Source organism: Lycorma delicatula, chromosome 2 (genome assembly GCF_047948215.1).
Source record: "Lycorma delicatula isolate Av1 chromosome 2, ASM4794821v1, whole genome shotgun sequence".
NCBI classification, from domain to species: Eukaryota; Metazoa; Arthropoda; class Insecta; order Hemiptera; family Fulgoridae; genus Lycorma; species Lycorma delicatula.
In genome coordinates, this window is record NC_134456.1 from 66,248,498 (window position 1) to 66,268,941 (window position 20,444).

Below are 20,444 nucleotides of genomic sequence, written 5' to 3' on the forward strand. Positions count from 1 at the left end.
AATGATTGTAAAAAAGCTATCTTTATTATATATTTTTTTTACCAAATGGTTTTAAATAATATATACTGCCAATTATTGCCGATCTCTCTTAAGAATAAAAGAGAGTATGTGTTGAGTGAAGTTATATGTTTTGTTTGAAAGGCATTTTGAATATTCGGAGCACTATTTTAAAATCTCTAGTAAAGAGAAACATTAACGAATTTTTCTTTGACACTAATTCTATTGAAAAATGAGAATCAAATGCTTTGTAAAAAGACTGGGAAGAAAAAGTGTAAGTCATTACGTAAACAGCAGTGAGTTATTGTTGAATAGAGTAATGTTAGCTCTAATTGAAGGAGAAGATCCAATATTTTCATGATAGGAGAAAAAATTTAATTAATATTATCGGCTATGTAAATTGACGGAAATTAGACGTATCGTCTGATCTGTAAAAAGTGGTTTTTACAACTCTTATTATTGGTGTGGGTAAAAGGATACACGAATAAAATTGGGTCTCTTGTTCCATTATCTATCTTACTGCAAAACGAAACCTGGGTTCTTTACGAATTTCCTAACCACAGTTGCATATTTATGAAAATGTGTAATCAATTTTATATCGACGAAAGGTATAAACATGGTGATGAATATATTTATATAAAATTATATAGTTATTCATTAGTTCACGAATATTTTTAGAATATAGATTCTTACTCGTGCAAGTATTTAAATTAAGAATTTGGTAAAAAATGTTTAAGAAATACTGATCCTATATTAATAAAAATTGCAATTTTATAAGAACCGTATCAAACAAAGTGATTGCAGCAAACTTTACACTAAGAGAAAGGATGTTAACGTATATAAGCACTAGTAGCATCATTATTATGCAATGTACAATAGGTATGTTTTGTGTAATTTTAACTTCTTCTGTTACTACTGTACATTTGATAATAATTATATAAATGGAACATATATGCATATGTATGATAATTTAAGAACATTCATTCTCTCTCTCTCTTATTCATCGCAATTGGCTGTTTTACATAATGTTTGCTTAGCAGGGCGCTATTTCAACTTTAAATATAAAATAATACAGTAGTTGTTATTTTACTTCCACTATTTAATTTTTTTGACGTTCCAAACTTTATTTTTAGTAATATTTATTTTTTGAAATATAAATTGTTAAATAAGTTTAACAATTTATAATTAAATGTTACATTTAAATAAAATTAACATAAAGATGAAAAAAAAAATGCAGCTTAAGTTATTGTATACGGTTCTCTTTTGTACGTCGATATTTAATTAAAAAAACGTTTAAAACGTTTTTCCTAATTTTTATTTTTTTTTTTATAAATAAATGGATTACAAACAGAATCAACAGTTTTCAGAGGAGAATTGTACAAAGGTTTGGCTTTTTTATGAGTTGATCTAGAATATTATCTTTTAATTTCGTCAGAGTATGAGAATATGTTGAATTATTTGTTTAAATAATGATTAAAATAAAAGTTTTTCATCTAATGCTTTTCAGTAGACAGATTTAATAAAAATTGTCTGAGCTCAAAAAGTTCATTAAAAGGTATACTTAACTTCCTCAGATTCAAAATTCATTTAATTGGTTACTTGACAACCAAAATTTGTATCTTTTACAAAGATGGCGTAGATGTGTGAGGAAAAGTTTTTTTTGCTTATTTAACAAAACAAGGATACTGTTTTTTAAAAGTAATATTACATTTTAATCAACTTAAAAAAAGAACAATTCAGTTAGATCCATATACATTTTTATGCATATTTAAGTCTTTCTCTCGACCAGTTGGACCAATTTTGAAGATTTTTACCACTTTTATATTAACTCGCTCTAGGACTATGTATGTGAGATTCTGTTACGGAACCTTTCGGTCGAATTTTGACGGATTTCCGCTTATCCATTCGCTCTGATATTTTGCATACAGGTTTTCTCGTTGTGATAACACATTTTAGCAACATTTTCAAGTCGCTAAGTAGCCCCTAAGTTGCTAAGTGAAAAAATCTGATGTGAACAATACATGATTTCCTTGTACAAATGAAGTACATAAAATATTATGTTATTAAAAACTTCTGATAGTTTTTCATATTGCTTTTTTGTTATTACTGAATTATTAATCGTAAGATTTTTTTTTAATAATGAGAAGTAGTAAATAATAATTTATAAATCAATATATTTAAATTAAAAAAAAGGAGATGAAGTCTTGATTCTAACGGATGTACCTTCTAAGATCCAAATATTTCATTAATTAAACTTTTATTTGGCTGTAACTCTGGAACCAATGAAAATAAGTACCACTGTGATATAGCGTTGAAAGCTCTCAATGAGGGCTTATTACTGCAGTTCAGAAAAATTCCAAAAAACATATTTTTTGGGTTTTGGGCTTTATTGGACACTTTTGGTTTAGTCGATTGCAATCAAAACGGGTGTTGCCGAACTAGATGTTACAACAGTTCCAAATCCAAAATTTCACCATCCATCGGCTAATCGTTTTTGAGTTATACGAGATAGATACGTACATACTTACGTACGCGCATATATACGAACGTAGAGAGGTTACGCCGAAACTAGTCAAAATTGATTCAGGGATGGTCAAAATGGATATTTCCGTTGAAATCTGGAAACCGAAATTTTTCGTGATTATAATAATATTTTTACTTCGTACAAGGAAGTAAAAAATGCCCCTTGAACTAATGCAACCTCGTTTACATGCACATTTTCTTAGTGAAAGATAACGTAGCCTCGGTAAGTTTGGATCTAAAATTCGTACACGTTTGAAATACATAATTTTACCAAAACGTAGGGCTCTACTCACTATAGAGCTAAATAATAACACGCTATTAGTTATATGAACAAATGAGATCTGAATTAGGATATACAGTTGATAATAGAAATTCTGTACAGTAGCGATCGAAGTTTTGGAAAATTTAGTCCTTAACCTAATCCAAATTTTCGGAAGAAAATCGTAAATATCTCAAAAACGGTCAGTCCTAGGCTCTGAAAATTTTTTCGACCCCCTCGCCGATAGCCCATCCGCTCCCAGTGGTACCAGTCATATAATATTTTCAAGTGCCCTTGGGGCGCCGTTCGGAAATTGAGGATGAATGCGATGGTGTGCCACCGTAATATCTCGGCAACCGCTCGTTCGATTTTCACGATGCAAACGGCGTATGTATCAGCAGGTCGAGCGCTAACTGTTTAACGCACTGGGTACTCTCTTGATCGACCGGATCTTGATTATGTGGAAATTAAATCGTTTAGTCCTATGTTTTGATTGCACTCACCCACCGTGAAACGTACCGATCCGATCTTTCGCTAAATACGCTCAAGTTTGCTAGCGCAGCCGTAAAATACAAACTTATGAAGACTAAAAAGTAGAAAATAAGAAATATATAAAAAACTTTTTAAAAATCACTTTTATAGTAAATGCACTAAAAAGTAGAAAATAAAAAAATAAAAATTTAATTTCACTCTTAAATTAAAAGCACTAAAAGGTAAAAATAATTTTAGGATGGTATCTCAGAATGGATTTGACAACAAGCTTTGATGGTGATGTGTAAGATTATGTGAAAATCACAGCTTCAAATTAAATATTTGATGTTTTTGCCAATTTTTTATTATGCGTGATGAATGGCCTAAAGTGCGGGGTGCAAAGATATGTACTTTGACATGAGCATCCCACTCCTTAGGGCATTCATCACGCATAAGAAAAACTGACAATAACATCAAATTTTTAATTTAAAGCTATGATTTTCACATAGATAGAGTTCCTTTGGGGTTCCCGCTTTAAAATCTTACTAATAAATATATTTTGAAGATATTTTTTCATATTGTCATCATCCTTTAGTATTGCATTTTAAAAGCGAAATGATATGAAACCTGATATTTAAAATATTTTCGTCAGAATATTAATTTGAAAAACCTTGTATAAAAAAAATTAAATATGCTCAAAAGCTAGAACTATGTAGAACAGTGTCAGCAATAATAGTTTAATATTTCTTAACGTAGAAAGTTTTTTTTTTTGTAAACATGAAAGTCATCGATTGTATTATTTGGAAAAAGCTTTATTTAGTATTTGTTGTGACGAGACTCTTTTTAAGTTTATTTATGTCTTAAGATGAAAACTAAAATATAGAAATCTTTAAATTTCGACTTCTGAAAAGGACCCAAATTAAAGGGCAATTAGTAATTAATGGTTGATTTTAATTTGGCGCTGATTTTAAAAAGAAAACGTACATTAATTTCATTCTTTGCTCGGTTTTTATTAGAAGATTGATCTTAGGCTATTTAGAAGTTGTTTTGTAAAGATTTTATTATTTTATACAGTCGTGTATAACTTTACGAATGATGACGGTATTTATGATATAATCTGGGCTAAAAAAATTAAGAATTTAAATAAATATTTTTGGTGTTTTATAAAACGTTCAGTGAACAAGGATACATTAGGATATATTTTAATGATATTTTGTATTTTGAATATTCCTTCTCCATATTTTATTTAATCTATTCATGTATATGATATGGATTAAAAAGTAAAATATTTTAGTATGGAAATATTTTATTAAAACAAAATATTTCTTCTAGACAGAATTTGGAAAATGAGTAGTTTGTATGCGCTTTCACTGTATAGTGATTATAATATTAAATCGAGTACATCGATTTTGTTAAAGCAATTTTTTAAATTACCAGTTAAAAAAATTTATAACTAATGGGGATAAATAATAAATTTTAATAAAAATAATGTTTTCAGAATATACGCTTTTATTTTTCTACAAAAATATCCAAACCATTATTTTGTAATAATAACGCTTATGTACTCCATAACTGTTATGGAGTTTATTAAACTTGAGTTAAAGAAATTTGTTATGGACTTTTATGTCCTTACTAATTATTTGTCAAAAATTATTTGACAAAAAATTTGAGGAAAGTAGTAGAATTTGAAGGTAAAATGAATAAATGACTTAAATTTTAAAAATTATAAGGTTGAATAAATTCTAGTTGGCCTAAGTATAGTTATTAACAATATAAAAGAAATAACATATATTAAATAAATTATTGTTTCTTTGGCCTGTTAATCTTATTTTTGTTTTAAATGTTATTCTTAGGTCTTTTACTATTAAAACTATTTCTTTATAAATAATATATTGTTATCATATACTTTTGATAATTTTCCTGTCTTTTTTGACAAATAATACTTGTAAAAGTAGGTTACCATATTTTTATAAATAATATAAATGCACAAATGTATGTAGTTAAAGTAATGTATGGTTATAAGTACGATCTACAACGATATAACTACGATCTACAGTTATAAGTACATGAAATATGCAACGGTAAATTTCGGGTTTGTTAGGCTTTCTCACTTTTTATTTGTAACCGTAATTACTAAAATTGTAACCCGTAATTACTGAATTATTATTAAAATGAAAACCAAAACAAATTTACAATACCCTATATAATTAATAAAAGTGTTGCTAATATTGATGCAATAGTAATTTTTCAATAAAAATTAAATATATATGCAAAAAATAAAGATGAACTAAAATTATGTAAGCGTTACAAGCTAAAAGCAATGTTTATATATATAATTGCCAGTCGTGCAGGTCAAAAATAAAAGACTCGATTTCTGAGAAAAGTTAAGTTACTTCTACTTTATCACATCGCCTTTCATTTAATGGTGCCAATAACAAAAAATGTATCAATATTTTCTATTGAAAGTCGGAGTATGGGGCGAAAATTTAAAATTCGTTAAATCCAGTTTTTCGTATTCCAAACTTTAAATGCTGTGGAAGTATGAAGGCTATATGCCTTACCCAGTAAACTCAAATAATTAGCCATGTTTAATGAAAATATAAATAAAAATTGAAAAACAGTTGACAATTGGAAAATCAAAACATTCGGATAAATTAACAATGTTTTTTTTTTGTTTTTAGAAAAATAATATAGTACTTAATTGTGTTAGTTGAAGTCCAACCAAATTACACTTAGAGAAAAAAAAATTACCTGGACTTTCATAAGTGGAAATGGTAAAGAGACTTATTTTAAACGTAAAAAAAAAATAAATGCGTGAACCGAGGTGGTAAAGGATGATTTGGGGGGTTGAGAAGAGGTAAAAATTATAAAAAGAGGTATTACTGCGATTTCCGGCAAAAGTTTACGTCGAAAAAAGTATCCAATAGAAAAGATCATCCAAAAATCTACAACTTGTACAGGTCACTTTTTAACATAACCTCAAAATTTCCGAGAAAAATGCGAAAAAACTGTTTTTTTTTGTTTTTTTTTTTATTTTTAATTTACGCAAAAATAATTTAATTTTGACGAAACTTTGTGAATATATATATTTTTGTATCTTAAATAACCAAAAACTTTTTAAACAAAAAAATCAAGAAGTTTCCGAGATATTAATTTTTTCCGGTCCGAAACACTTTTTTTTTTTAAATTCTTAGATAAATCATCGTTCAGAGTTCTGCTGGTGCTCAATGTTTTGTCTTGACATATACTTTTAGGTAAAATAAAAAAAATCTGTAATCAGAATTCAAAAACACGCTTAAAAATGCAAAAAAAAAAAACAAAAAAATGACTCTTGTAACTATGAATGTTTCAATAATTATTGATAATTTGTTTAAATTTAAAAAAAAAAATTAAAAAACTGATTACACTATTCAGTTGTAACGTAACAAATACAAAAGAAAAGTGAAGAATGTGTTTCATTGTTTGACCTTAAACCTTATTTTTGTACAGTATCTAAAACGATGTGGTCTACCCAGTATTAGGAAAGGTTTTAGATAAGGATTTTCAGAAAATCTTGTTTGGTATTAATTATGAAGTGAGAATGCGAAGAAAGACAGGGCTAAAAATTGACTGACCGAAATAATTATTATGTTATTATGCAAACAGTCTTTTAGTCATACAATAAAGGTTAACCTCCCAGTGATTGTTACTTTTTAAGACGAAATAAATTTTTTTTTGCCATAGGAGAATGTTTATACATTTACATTAACTTATAGGTATTCAGTGTTCGGTTGGAGATACATCAATAAACTACTGTAAGCGTGTCTCCTTTACTAGAAAGGTTATGTGTTTACTAGACTGCGGAAGCAGGAGAATATGTTCGATAATCTAATTCAATGTATCTGGTCAATATTTTGTATGCTTGTAGCAAATAACTCCAGAATGTTCGGTTTTCATGAAATATCAAGAGTTTCGTCTCAATGGTGCGAATGATATTAGGTAAAAGGCAGGCGCCAATTTTCCAAATTGAAAATCAATCTTATTTAAATTCATCAAATCCGACTAATTTGCTTTTTACCTGAGTAAGGTCTTTGAGCAATCGGCATAAGAGGAACTGGCGAGGAAGAAATTCTTGAATTGTTGAGCAGCCTCATTCTTCTTGAGCCTTTCTGTTAAGCCATTTTCGTCATCAGTGGTTCTGAAAGTAATCTGAAAGGAGCAGGATTCGAAGAAGGTCCAAGGGTTTGACTTAATTACACAAAAACTCCTCCTTATGCTTCATTTCAAAGCCATCGTATACATAACATACCTCTTTAATGGCATCTTGCGTACTACGTGCTTCCCAACGGACTGAAAAGTTTCACACACGTTCATGGTCCCGAAACACAGGTACGTGAGGAATACAAGCCTGGACTGTTATACAAGTTGAGAAAGAGCCTATCTCAACCGTATTACTTTGTTCTGCGTAGCTACCTGGACGGACATTTATCACAGGTAAAGTATAATAAGGAGTTGTCTGTGTTCTTTAACACTAAGTAGGTGTTCCCCAGTATCGGTTTTAGGACCCGTTTTATATTCTATCTTCACTGCGGACTTTCCAACTAAGGATGTCACTGCAGCTTCATTTACCGACGACACTGCTAATCTGGATGTCAATGTTGACGCTTTAGCATCAATCTGAAATTGACCAAATCAGTGGATGGCTGTTAAGATGGAAGATTAGGGTTAATCAAGTGATGTTCAGTCATGCGGCATTCACAATGAGGAGAGGGACTGCCAACGGGTACACATCCATGACGTTCTCACAACATATACTCAAAAGTGTACAGTACCTTGGTCTTCATTTAGATCGTCGTCTGATGTGGAAGGTCCATATAAGAGAAAAGAGTAAACAAATTGATATTAAGTTTAAGAAAATGTACTGATTCCTTAGCAAGAGATTACAACATTCACAATTCAACAAAGAATTATTGTAGACGACAATCCTGTAACTGTTTGGACCTATGGGATCCAGCTTTAGGATACATTAAGCAGCAGCAACGTCTAGATTTTACAACGATTCCACAACAAATCACAGAGGCTCCTTGGTTCGTAAGAAACAGTGAAATTCACGAATATCTAGGTTTACCGTACGTTCGAAAAGAAATACAGCGATACGGTTCAAAATATAGATTGCGGTTAAACAACCACGTGAACTATTTAGTTATGAAGCTTCTAGACAATAGTGAAGACGTAAGAAGGCTAAAATGATTCCATTTATTGGTTATTGGTTATTCCATGTTATTTTGAGTTGGAACTGCATCAATATAAATCTGTACCTATCATAAATCATTTTTTCACCTTGTTCAAATTCAGTTACTATACTTCATTTATGTCTCTTTATGAATTCTTTTTGTCTCTTTATGAATTCTTATGATTGCTTATGATTGCTTTTATGTGTGTACTCGTATATTAAACGTTCAGAATAGAAGTTTTAGTATAAGTTTTGAGGAGCTTCAATGAAAGCCTCTCTACATGTCATCATATTTACTTATGGTTTCTGAAGTAGTGTAACCGATTGTTAATTTTATTTTGAGACAAAAAATTCATCAAATAAATAATGTAAATCTTAGAAAGTAGAATTTAAAAAATATATACATAATGTATTAGTAATTTAAAATATATAAGCAATTCGTTAAAATAAATGTGAAATTTAGATTTCGTAAATTCTCTATTATACATTCCTCAGTAGTACATAGTTTTACTCAAAGCAGTTTTAAAATAAGTAAAAGAAATAACTTTTATTATTTAGTAGCAATAATTATTAAGATATTAACAAAACCTTTTTCTCTATTCGATATCGAAACTATATTAATTTTTAAATTGTGAAGAGCTGAATCCTTTTTTTTCAACTGTAATTTTTACATAACTAAGGAGACTTTATTCTCAATTTTTCACTTTCCTTCCAATATTCTTTAGGAGAATTCCGAATTAAGTTCCCCTAAGATGTTTCTTGTAACTAAGCAGTTTTTAAAAAAAAACTCTTTCTGATTTTTTAAAATTAATCTAGTATTGCTTTTAATTTGAATGAGATGTCATTTTAAGAAATTTAAAACTTTTCTTCATTCAAAACATTGCTGCGGAATTCTATGGCATTATCATGCAGATAATAAAGTGCTGTATGAAATATATTTTGGAAAACGGCATTCCCAGAAGTTTACTCGATACTCTTAAGTCATAGATTATTAATTATGTTTAAGGAATCACTCAAACCTAATAGTAACCTCTTTCTAGCGCAATTGGATAGTAAATAAATGTGGCACGGGGAGATGTTGATTTTACAAAATTTTTAAATATTAGATTTTCGTAAATAAAAAAAATAAAGTTTAGTAGTAGACCTGTGGATAGAAAAAATCTATCAATGTCGTGAAACTTATTTTAAATTTTCTGGTTTAGTTAATGCCGCCATCAGAAGTTATGTAGCTTTCTAATTCTTTTTCTTTTATGATAAATATTTTGTTTCCTTTTTTATAAATCTGTTGACCAAACATAATGGCAGCCGATGTTTTTGTGTATTATTTTACCGAGCTTGGTACAACAATAACTGAAAGTATTTGTTAAATATCACGAACTCTTTTCAAACGTTTTTAAAAATATACATTCGATTTTATTTATAATTTTTTTTACATAAAATTGTTCTCCAAGGTAAAAAGATGGCAAAGATTTTCTGATCATAACAGTCAGTCAGACTTTCACTTTTGCATTAAATACATATTTTTTTTTTAATATTTAATTATTTAAATAAATATATATTTAAAATAAATTCGAACAAAATTTAAGTAGAGTTCACATTTTTATATACTGACTTTCTGTCGTATTTTGAGTTCGAAATTTATCGTTATTTTTGTTATTCTAATAAAATAAAAGTAAAATGTTATCATTTTATAGCCATGTCCGATTGATAATCATTATTCGATGGTTTGTTACAGATGCTCACGACACTGCATTTTGTTAGAGTATAAATAATGATATATTGTATTTCTTTTGAGTGTAATATATAATATTAACCAATTTACATTTCAATGTAAATAAGATTTTCTAACACATTATATTGCCAATCACTTTCCTTAATTTGTTAAACTCTCCGAGTTGATAAGCATTCGAAAATAGTGAAATTTTTACGGGAAAGTCTCCTTCATATATTACACAGAATTAAGCATATCAAATTTTGTTGTGTACATTTTAATATGTAAATTTCTGGAACATTTTTTATGCAATGACGAGAAAGAGTTTGAAGTAAACTTATCAGATTTTAATTGTTGTTAGTGTTAATAATAAATTAATTTTAATAGAAACAAATCAATATTTGTAATGTTTGATTGTGATTTAATTTCTAGTGAGATTTCGCTGACTGAGAAAGGATGGTAGAATATTTGAATAATCTTGTGTGTGTGTATGTTTGTGGCATTTAACCCCAAAACGGGCATGCTGTGATATCCATAAATTAAATCTGTAATTATTCACTTCACTATAATTGATAATTATCAAATTTAAAAACAAAATTTTTGTAAAATAAAAGATATTTGTTTCATTATAAATGATAAAATATTATCGAGGTGATTATTATTTTTGTTTTATAACTTTTCATCCGATTAAAAAAAATGGCGTTACTCGGATGCCATTATTAGAAATCCATCAGAAATCTCTTATGGTTTCCTTCTTCTTCTTTCTTTTCATCATAAGTATTATTTATCCTTTCAATTGATGTGTAGACGACATTTAGGAATTAGAATGTAGCCTGTGAATTTTTCGTAATTTTTTAAAATTATTTTTAGTATTGAATTAATCTATTGGTTTTACGTCTTTTATTGGTTGTATACATTTCATTTCAGTTACATTAGCTTTCAGTAGGTAAGAAAAAAAAAATTAATCTCAAATCAAGTATCGAATCTTTGTAATATTAGTCGGCTGTTTTAGTATCTCAACTACTAGGCCTACAATTACCTGTTTTACTATCGACCGGTTAATTCAAGAATTTTTTAAGTGTTACGTAAAAAATTGAATTTTTTACGTATTTTTTTATTTTAATTATTGGATTCTGTTTTATCCCTCATTTTAATCACATGAATGCAGTAAAACTGTAAAATAAAAAATAATTTATTGCTTTATTACATTAATATTAGGCTGAAGCAAAGGTGGAATTATATATAAATAAAATTCAATCTTTGCTTCAGCCTAATATTAATATAATAAAGCAGTAAATAAATAAAATCTTCATATATATATGTGTGTGTGTGAAGATTTTCAGTAAATGAAGATGGATATATTAAACAAATTATTGAAAAATTCAATGAAATAACAAAAGAAATTCAAAAACTTAATAGAGATTTATAGATCTGGGAATTAGTAGTATAATCATCACTACAAATTAGTCTAAAAAAATCGGTAGTAGCAGCAGGTTCGTGTAAACTACATCTACGCACAAGTCCGGGGCGGGCAACGGCATGGTATTTCTGTATTTTCACTTATGTCGGCCAACGGGGCAATGGTATTGCTCAGGAGCTCCCTGTGGAGTACAGGATTCCCCGGGGTCCCGAGTTGGTCGAAATTTTGCTTTTTGACTTCGCTGCTTGCAGCGGGATTCGGAAGCATGGCCGATCTGTTAACGCCGACGTTATGCGGAGTGCGAATGGGAAGGGCTTATCACTCCTCCCAGTGGTGGAGACCAGGTTGAGGATGAGCCGATGCGAGCTTGCGATGCCGAAGTCTATACATCCACTCAACGTTAGTCAGTCACTTCGGGCCTTGGCAGGGATTATCGTGTGGGTAAGGGTTTCGGAGTCCTTACTGCTACTTGCAAGCCATGGGTTCTCGGTATAGCGGATCGGGCAGTACTTGATTCCCTGGCCTCGGTTAAATCTGTGAAAAGCCGCTGGCTGGTGAAACTCAGGAAGGATTAGTAATCGGCATACCCAACCGCCTCTCCACCCGCACTTGGCGACAAATTGACGGGTGTCACTTCATTCATGGAAACTTCAAATTCCACGATTTCTGTGGCAGAAGGTCCACATAAAAACCCTCGTCTAGAGATAGCCTTTAACTTCGCAACCGAAGTCGAGGAAGAATAAAAGCGGAGGAGCAAGATAACCTATTAAGGAGACAAGATAGGCTGACATGGGACTATTTGTTAAAAACGTCAACGACCAAAAATCGTCACGGCTACTCAAAGAAAGGAAGAATGACTCTTAGACATTAAGGTTGCACTACATGGTACGCTAAATACTTCTAGAGAAGAAGTTGTTAGCAGGGATTTCCTGAACTACACAGAAGATGAAATTGTACAGGAGTTCTATGGACAAGGAGTTATTGTAGTCGAACACGCGACGAAACGAAGTTGTAACTTCCGCGTCGCATGTCTTGATGTCCAATTGTCCCGAAAAAATAAAGGCTATCTTTCATAGACTCTGAAGGCTGGTTTGTCTATTCATCTCGACTCTACTGCGGTTTGTCAGAAATTGATCTCATTGATGTTAATTGATTGATTTGGATGCACTAGGAAACAGATCTGTTCTTGTAGTAAACCACTACATCCAGATGATCCTTCCACGGGTTGGAATCTCGCTGTAACAACTGCCCATGGCAGTTGATACAGCGAGATTGCAAAATTGTCCGATTTATAAGGAGGAAGTAGTAGCAATTCAGGTAGTAAAGACCATTCAAAAGGTCAGCTACTTCGAATCTAGAAAAATCGTGCTCACCGAAGGATGCATCTTATGCTCAGGTCAGTAAAGTTTCTGCAGCTCTCTCTAAACCAAAGGACGTAATCTCTGAACTGTCACCAGTTCTAGCTAACATGGACAACCGTATCGTTAATGACAAATTGAAAAGTAGGGGAAATAATCCAAAGCCGACACAAAAAAAACACATGTATCCAAACAAAAGATTATTACACAACCGAGGAATCAGTCAAAAGGTGAAGGAAAGTGAAGCTAAACCGCAAAAGAAGGCTAAACGTAATGCATCGATGGTAGTAGTTAAAATAGAGAAAATCCCATTCAGGAAACCAGCAAAGAGGACGACGTGAATATAGTTGGAAGAGAAAGTGATGGACAAGCATCAATAAACACCCCCGAAAGCTCGGAGGCGTCTAAAAGAGAGGGAGAGTTCTTTAGCCGTTTCAAATATTTTATCAGGAAGTGCCTCAAGCTCAGACTCTGATACAATGCTCACCTCACCATCTATGTCAGTATCATCTGATGCCGGCAGCAAGACATCGTACGTGATGTACTGCGGAGGATCAGAAGACTCCATCTCTGAAATCTCAGAGACCCTGAAAGGTGGAGGCCGTCAATAGGGTGGACTAAAGAAAGGAAAAAGGATGGCCTAAAAGTAAACATTGTTGATAGATGGTATAATTTTGTAGTCTTTAAGTTATTGATGAATTTTGGTTTGGGATAAATTTTTAAGAATGCGGGATTATTACACCAGTTTGATAGATTTGACAACATTTCTCTGGTAATGGGTTATGATTTTTAAGTAGAAAGAGAGCTACACATCCTTGTCACCTTGTGTTTCTTTTTGGGATTTTAGTACTACTCTATGACAAGTCTATTTATGGATGATTTATCTGACAAGACTAGTTTCCTGATTCGGTCGCTAGTTATTTTATCAGGAAGAGAAACAATTTTTTTTTTTGGATTTTTTTGTTTGGGAAAAAGACTGACCACAGGAGTCAATGCCCATTAGCCCCAAGAAAAAAAAAAACAGACAAATAAATGAGAATTACCAGTAAACTAAGAATCATGAAAGTAATGCTAAATTTTATCAAGAAAAGAAACGTTTTATTTAGTTAGTTGTATTTAAAAACATCAAATATACCAATTTTAATTTCTGAATTTGGAATAGTACAGTATTCTATGGAAGATCAAGGGAACGCTTCGTGTAATACAGGGATTAATTGGATCGGATTTTAATATGCTAATGTTGGATATACTAATATCATTTTGAATGTTTACCTGATAAATCTGTAAACAAGGTAAGGAAATATGGGTTTGAACTCAAAAATAAATATAACATATTGTTTATTTAAATATACTTATGATTTTCTTTAAAGAGATCTTTTATTACGTACATTTTATTTCACTGCTTTGTGATATCATTGGAATTTTAATTGTTTTGTGTTTTTATTACCTAATAAATTTTTAAATGGTTAAATATTCAGTGTGATTTCTGGATATTGTTGTTAGGTTCTGATAAATCCAGACTAATCTTAGAAAGTTAAAACGAAGTCATCAATAATATGTTAATAGCAGTGCAATAACTATTTCTAATTAATTTCTATTTAGCAAATGCCAGACACAAATTGATTAATAATATTCTCCATATATTATTTACGGCTTTAATTATATAAAATATCTGATGTGGACACTACATGAGTTCCTTGTACGCCTATTGAATTACATATACACTTTATTGCTGCACTTCATTTAAATTTATTTAATTTGAAAGGGAGATAAGATTCTCCAATTCTTTAATAAAGTGGACAGTTACACAATTGCTAAATTGTTAGTTTTTATTAACATCAAATATTTATACAATTATTAATTCAACAATCTTACCTGAGATATTAGAATAGAGTAAAAGTCCCTTTATTACTCTTTAAATAAAGTCTTATATCTATCTAATACAATGTTTTTACAACAAAAAAAAAAAGAATAATCACATTAAAGTTAATATATAAAATTGTTAAAAACGTCAACGACCAAAAATCGTGCTTAATGAAATTAGAATAATCATATGTTCACCAAATCTGACGTGGACACCACATGACTTACTCGTACACCTACTAAATTGCAAGTACACACACACTCGCTCTTTGACTATGTATGTGAGATGGACTATGGATTCTGGTACGGAACCTTTCAGTCGAATTTTGAAGCACTTAAGCTTATCCATTCGCTCTGAAATTTTGCATACAGGTTTGCTCTTAATGACAACACATTTTAGCTACATTTTCAAGTCGCTAAGATGCCCCTAAGTTTCTAAGTGAAAAAAACTGATGTGGACAACACATGACTTTCTTGTTCGCCTATTAAACTGAATTTACACATTTTTTGAAATGAAAAGTACATAAAATTTTATTTCATTAAAAACTTCTGTTATTTTTTCATACTTTTTTTGTTGTTATAATTGAATTATTCATCTTAAGATTTTTTTTACAATAAGAGGTAAATAATTATTAATAAATCCATATAGTTAAATAAAAAAAAGAGATGAAGTTTTGATTCGAACGGATGTGCCTTTCCCGAAGATCCAAATATTTCATTAATTAAAATTTAATTTGGCCATAATTCTGTAACCAATGAAAAAGTATATCTTATGATATATCGTTGAAAGTTTCTCAATAAGGGCTTTTATGCAGTTAAGAAAAAGTCCAAAATAATTTTTTTTTTGATTTTGGGCTTTTTGGTCATTTTTGGTTCAGTTGATGTTTATAAAAAGGGGAGTTGCACAAATAGATGTTACAACAGTCCTAAATCCAAAATTTGAACATAATTTCGGCTAATCGTTTTTGAGTTATGCGAGATACATACATACGAACGAAACTAGTCAAAATGGATTCAGGGGTGGTCAAAATGGATATTTCTGTTGAAATCTGAAAACCAAAATTTTCGCGATCACAATACTTCCTTTACTTGCAAGGAAGTAAAAAGCAGAACACACAAGGAACCCATATTTAAAAAAAAAACAAGATGTAAAATCCAAAAATAAAATAGCAAATTTTATTATAAAAATAGAATAACGATTTTATTAATATTATTAACTCACCACCGCATAGATTGTTTAAGTTTGGATTTTATGCATAGGATTATAAAAGGAGATGAGTTTACAATTAAAAAAAATCAAGATTGACCGTGTTCGAAGGTAATGAGAAAGCGTTCAATAAAATCTAAAAAAATATCTAACTGCTATAATTTAAAGTTACTACAGTTATTTTTGGTATTTTTACAGTTCATATTTGTTTTAATTTTTTCCTTTTGTTAATATTTGAAATTTTTCAGAACGAAAGGGATTAGAATTATATTAAATTTATTTTTATTAAAACCCAATTTTTATTTTCTCACTCATTCTCTCTCTCTCTCTCTCTCTCTCTCTCTCTCTCTCTCTATATATATATATATATATATATGTGTGTGTGTGTGTGTGTGTGTTAAAACAACATGCTGTGATTCTCAATCAACGTCCAGCAAAACCTACTGAAAATAAATTTATGAAATCTATATTCCCGTTCTTTTTACGGTGTAAGAAAAACATAACATATTAAAAGATTTTTTTTTTAAATTCAAAGTTAAAGGTTTTAAAATTGAGCAACAATGAAATTTAATTTTTTTTCTCTGTAATATAGACTTCATTTTTGGTGTGTGTAATCTTCATGTGAATACCTAAAAAAAATTTCCAGATTTCTCTAAATTCGACGTTCAAAGAGGTGAAGAAAGGTAAAAAATGTTGAACTATGATTTAAAATTTTCCTTATTTTTAACTATACTAAATAAGATATTCACTAGATTTGATCTTCAAATACTCAAGAGAAAATATCTAAAAGCCGTTTGCGGACTTTTTTTGAATTTCGATTTTTTAAAGGGTGCGTTGGTGTACGGCGCTGCGGCTCAAACAACACAGCCAGTGCTGTGACTGTGTTGTTTGTTTGTTTGACCAAACAACACTGGCTGCTCCCTGCCTCCGGTTACTTGACTGAAAAACAAAATAAAAAATAAAAAATAAATAAATGAGAAACGAAGTACGGCCATCTGCTAATGGTGTTTGTCGGGTAACGCTAAAAACCGGGGAAAATACATTTTTATCCATACGAAGGACGGGTAACTAGCTATAACTAATATTTTAAAAATGGAGGCCGACTATTTTGAAACCGGCATTCTTCAGATCACTCAAACGTTTCTGGTCGTGTACTGACCAAACTGTTGCTCTGAAAAAATTACAATACACAGATAGTTGTTATAAATTGTTCAGGCTTTAATTTTTATTTATCATTATTATTCTCACAACATAGTGGGATCCAGGTTAAGTTAGACAGGAATGACTGGACGAGTGAAGCGAGCCCTGATCTGCTAAATATTCCCTGACCTCGAAGGTAAACGCAAGTAACCATGTAGCGCTGGTAAAGCTAGTTTACAAATATAATAAGTCGATTTAAATTTTTTCAAATATAGATTCGATTCGATTCTGTCAGATTCTTTTGCATTCGATACCATGGAAAAACATTATAATATGATGCAACTTTGAGCAGGTTTGTTGGATTGCTTTCTATTGAGTGGAGTTTGACAACACGTAACTTATTTTAGGTTGTTCAAATATTTCAATTAAAGATAGGTGAAGTGAAAATATAATATTGTACACTTAATTATATTCATTGTCATGCCTCCCATCAACATTACCTAAGGTTTCTGAGAGTACGGTCAATCGTTTCAAGATGAGCTCGATTAATCATGGTGCATTTTTCCCATACAATAAGTTTTGAATCTTGTAAAATTTTACCAAGAGAACCATTTTAAGTGTAGAGTAAACTGACTCTTGACCACATGGTACATTTAACGGAAATTTTTGAATGAGCTGTCCTACCACCAGCGAGGAGCGTCACAGCAATGCCTGACGATGCTACACCGAGAGCCAAGCTACCTGTTAGTCGAACATATGTTCGAAGTAGATTAATGAAAAAGGCTTTTTAAATGCCCCAGAAGCATGTAAAAAAAAATTTTTTTCTGTCACTGTGGATATTGTGAATGATGAATCATATCCTTGGCGCTGATTTGGTACCTAATCTAGACTAGAAAGATTAATTTTTATGTACGCTTGAAGTTCATTGATATTAAAAGAATTTCGGAACATTGTTTCATAGGAGTTTTCATTATCTTGTTCATCACGAACAAGTTTATGTTTGTAAACCGACATCTCATAAATACTTTTTCAACAAAGACTTAAAGCAATATAATATTATAAAGCAATAATATATTAAAGAAAATATATTTTATTTTAATCACCTTTCCTACGAAAAGAATTTAGTAGGAATTTTTTAGTCTTAGCAGTATTACTATTTATTATTCTTTTAACACAATAAATATGTATTTATTTTTACCTTTAATTTGTTGTACTCAGAGTTAAACTGATAACAGATAAACGTTGCCTATTTTTTTTTTCAGAACTCATGTTATTATAAGATTTGCTTTCTGTATAATGTATAAATATCGTTATTACCATTATGAGTATGCTGTGTGTGTTTAATTACGACAATTGTTATGCTGTTGAGAGAAATAAATTAAACAATGTGTAAAATTTTATTACATGGGACCAATTTATTCCTTTATTAGTAAAATATTATTTTTCTGAAATAAATTATTCTCACTACATATTACTATTAATATACACCTAAGTCTCTACATAATTACCACTTCCTCTTTCATATGTCTTCTGAGTGCATCGTAAAGGATACTTTCCAATGAAATATAAAGTTTAAATTTGCCATACAGATTGGCCGTAACGGATGTATAAAGAAATATCTTCAGATTTGCAATAAGGCTATACAAGTGAGGGTTTTATAAATAAGATTGCAATATTTATGTTAAAAGCAGATTATATTATTTTTAAAAAAATTGTAGTTAATGATTAATTCAACAGATTGAGAGGCTGAAGCTCTCAATCTGTTGAATTAAAAATTAATTCAGATTATGTTTGAAGGCTTATTTTAAGAATATGTAATATACTTTTTCCGTTGTGATATATGACAAGCTGGTTCGAGTTACGAACAGGGGTCTATTATATGAAAAACAGATATGGTATCGTTCCATCATGTGGTTTATCAGTAAATTTATTTTGTTAATATATCACTTCTATCATAATGACAAATTAAAATAAATAAATTTATTTTTTTTTCGGCTGTGTCTCTTTTAATTCCTTTCTAATTTATTGTTTTTTATTTGGACAAGATTGATACCTAAAGTTTGTTATAAACTAGATAAAATATTTTCAAATTTAAATAAATCACCTATATTTATATACATAAAGCTTTCATTGTGTAATTCGTGATGAATATTAAGCGTCATAAATGCAACAGATGTAGGCGTGCAGACATAAATCACAAATCAACCTTAAATGTGGCGTAGCTGCTTTGCTCTTCTACTTGATGGTTGGAGTTTCGCAATTTCTTTCTTCACTGAACTGAATATATTGTCACACACCAACATCTTAAGCTTACAAAAGTGCAGAAAACATTCAGTCCCGTAGTAATAACACTTTCATTGAGTTCACCACAGGAACTGGCCGTACAGTAAAACATCATTACTAACATGAAAAGTAACTCTGAATGGTGCTTCTTAGGTCAAAGGCCATCTTAGGTCAAAGCCAAAATAAGGAGTTGGGAGAGATAGCGCAAAGCAAAAAATTAATGTACTTTTTCTGATCAATCGCAATGTCTTATACACACTACTTTTATTTAATACATGATATATTAATTATGTGATATACATATAAAAATTTATTTGGTTATTACATTAATATTTTACGAGTATATATTTTTACTTGATGAGAATATAATGTAATAGGGGTAAGGAAATTAATTACTTTATTAGTACTTGTGATTTTAATTTTAATGCTGGTGGTAAACGGTGTGGGTGTTTTACGTACGCGGTCCGTGGATTGGGTCCACAAGAATACTTACACTGTTTATAGTGTTATGTGAAATATGATTACTACATTCAGGGAGTAAGGTCGTGGTAACGCTTTTCTCAGGAAGATCTACTGAAGAAGACACGATCAGCTGAAGCGTAAAAACTGTTCCAAGGACGTCGCGAGGCCGCGTTCGTGATTCACCGCTGTACTTCTTTTTCTTCTTCCAGTCGTTACCGTTTGTCAATCGCATACTCATTCAATACTCTAATATAAATTATTATTATTACTCTTTTTTTATTGCTCACCTTATAGATAAATCCCTTCGCGTTTCTTTTCACTGATGTTATTATTTATTTTCTTTCCTTTTTAAAAATTTTATTTAATGATTATATTGATTTTTGTTTCATTTAATTGGAATTCTAGGTCATTTTGCATTCATTAACTTCTTATGCAATTCTTTTAACAAAATCTTTTTTTAAATGAACGAATTAAATTATAACAGGGCAGGTGTTTAATAATTTATTAAAATAAATTAATGAAGGCTATGTATTATATA